Source organism: Durio zibethinus, chromosome 5 (genome assembly GCF_047325235.1).
Source record: "Durio zibethinus cultivar Kanyao isolate XHJ-2024 chromosome 5, ASM4732523v1, whole genome shotgun sequence".
In the NCBI taxonomy this organism is placed as follows: Eukaryota; Viridiplantae; Streptophyta; class Magnoliopsida; order Malvales; family Malvaceae; genus Durio; species Durio zibethinus.
The window spans coordinates 6,186,321-6,189,010 of NC_143166.1; the positions used below are offsets into that span (position 1 = coordinate 6,186,321).

Sequence of the window (2,690 nt, forward strand, 5' to 3'; positions counted from 1 at the left end):
TTCGACACCAATCTCCTCCATAAAGTAATGCTTGCATTGTGTAAGGAGATAAAGAAGCACGATAAGTATCAATAACTCTACCTCCTGCACTAAAGGTAGCTTCTGAAGCCACTGTAGTGATAGGAATAGCAAGTATATCTCGAGCCATCTTGGATAAAATACGATACTTCAAAGTGCTCGCTTTCCACCATTCCAAAGCATGAAACTTAGTGGAATCTCCTTCACAGATAAAACAGCCCTCAGCTAGGTAGACATCTAAATCAGATTGTTGTGGTTGAGCAGTTTCAACGGATTTTACATAATTTGCAAATTCAAACCAACCAGAAGAAGAAGCTTCTATATTCATACCACTAATACCATTATCATGCACTTGAGTTTTAGCACTATGCTCATTGCCAAATTGATACTCACGAGCATATTCATCATAAATCTCATAAAGAGCATCTCGAACTTTAGCAATATTTTCTTTTGCTTCTCTATCAGGGTACATTCGAGGAAAGCAAAACTCAATCACCCTCATTTTGCACCTTGGATCCAAGATTGCTGCTATAGACATCAACAAATTACATTCTCCCCAATACTTATCAAATTTACTCTTCATCTTACGAACCATTGCTTGAACAAATTCATTTTCATCATTCATCCTTTTATCCAACAACACTTTCACACGATAAACTTCATTCAGAAACAGGTTTGAAGTTGGATAATCACTTCCAGAGATGATTTTAGTGGCTGAATTAAAAACTTCTAAAATCTCACAAACTTTCTCCACTTTTTCCCAATCTTCATGACTTGGACAACATTCATAATGAGATTCTCGCTCTTTGAGTCTCGGAAACACTTCTTTGAATTTGATTGCAATCGACAACATCTCGAATGTCGAATTCCAACATGTTTTACAATCGAGAATGAGTTTCCTATTAGGTAACTGTAACTGCTGTACTATATCAGAAAATGAGTTAAGTCTTGCCTCATTTTGATTAATAAAACTGACACTTTCATGAACATCACCAATCATATTCTTAATCTCAGAAAAGCCATCTTGAACCATGAGATTTAAGATATGTGCACAACACCGAACATGAAATAATTTTCCTCCACAAAGCAACATCCTATTTCTTGAAAAAATGTCTTTAAGAATTCTAATCGCCATATCATTGCTTGAAGCATTGTCCACAGAAAGTGTAAACACCTTGTTTTCAATTCCCCATTCCTTTAGACACTTAAAAATACAATAAGCAATCTCAACACCGTGACGAGGAGGAGGTATGTGAACAAAGCTAATAACATGCTTTTGCAATCTCCAATTAGAATCTACAAAGCGTGCTGTAAGAACCATGTACTCAATCTTTTGATTACTTGATTTTCACAAATCTGTTGTCAAACTAATCTTACTGACAGTCTTCAACAATGCCTTTAATTTCTTCTTTTCTGCTTCATAAACTTGCATGCAATCTTTTTTAATAGTATTGCGTGATACCTTTTCCCATTCAGGCATCCCACGTTTTTGCATCATGTTAAAACTTTCCTCTTCTATAATCGAAAAAGGATGCTCGTGCATAAGTATCCAATGTGCAGCTGCTTCTCTCATCTTTACCATATCAAACTTGCCATCTGTGAGAGTAGGTAGTATCTGTACATCACCACATGTGTTTACTGGCTGAAAGTTGATCATTTGTTGTTGATTCTAAAAAATTTTTCTCTTAACACAAGTTGTCAAATGTCTCTTAAATTGAGTTGTACTTTTACTTGTATTTATTGCTAGCTTCTTCTTGCAATGGACACACTCTCCTTTTTTAGAACCATCAGAAAGAGTGACTTCTTTGAATTCTAACCAAACAGCAGATGTCTTTTGCCTCTTTTTCTCATTACTTTCTTCACACTCTTCAAGGTCAGCATTATCACATTCTCTATCATTGGCATCAATGACTGGTGTTTTATCTGTGTTACCATTAGTGGCATCTAAAGCTTCATTCATTGAATCATTACCATCATCTGACACAATTCGACTAGTAAAAGAATTTATTGTCGGTTGAACTGGTATAGAAGAGATATCCGGTGTGGTTGATGACATGTTTAGTTCCTTATAGCAAAAAACAAAAAAGACAAATCAAAACAATAATATAATTTTAGGATCAAACAATAATGCAAACAAGTTGTTAGAAACATGTGCGATAAATTTTATTGCCAGAAACATGTTAAACAAGTTGCGAGAACAAATTATTGGAAGAGTATAAAATTTTATTCTTTGGGAAAATATACTAATATTGTAGGAATTTTAATAAATTTAAGATTACCTACTTCGATAATAATTTCAATTTCTAAAATCAATTTCTTAAAATGAATATTTCTTATTAATTTTTACAATTATACATGCCTATTTAGTATTTATATAACATTAACTCAATCTCATTAGAAATAAGTGTCAGGTTATATTCTAACAAATCTAATATGCATAAAGAAGAAAAGTATTCACATTAAACAGTCCCCAATAAATTAGTGATGAACTATATGGAAGCTCAAATTATGATTATAACTAAAAACAATAGAGCCAATGACCTTTTTTTTTTGTTAAATAATATGAACCATCCAAAAGTTTTTCTACTGATAAAGCGTATTGTGCAAGTCTTGAAGTGGCCCAAATTCAATTACTTTCTTGCTAATAATATAGAGACTTTTGGTTTACAAAA

General features: G+C 33.1%; 1 pseudogene; it reads right to left on the reverse strand.

Annotated features, from left to right (window-relative positions):
• Positions 1–342: 342 nt before the first annotated feature.
• Positions 343–2,063, reverse strand: LOC149518724 (zinc finger BED domain-containing protein RICESLEEPER 2-like; annotated as a pseudogene).
• Between the last annotated feature and the right edge of the window lie 627 nt (positions 2,064–2,690).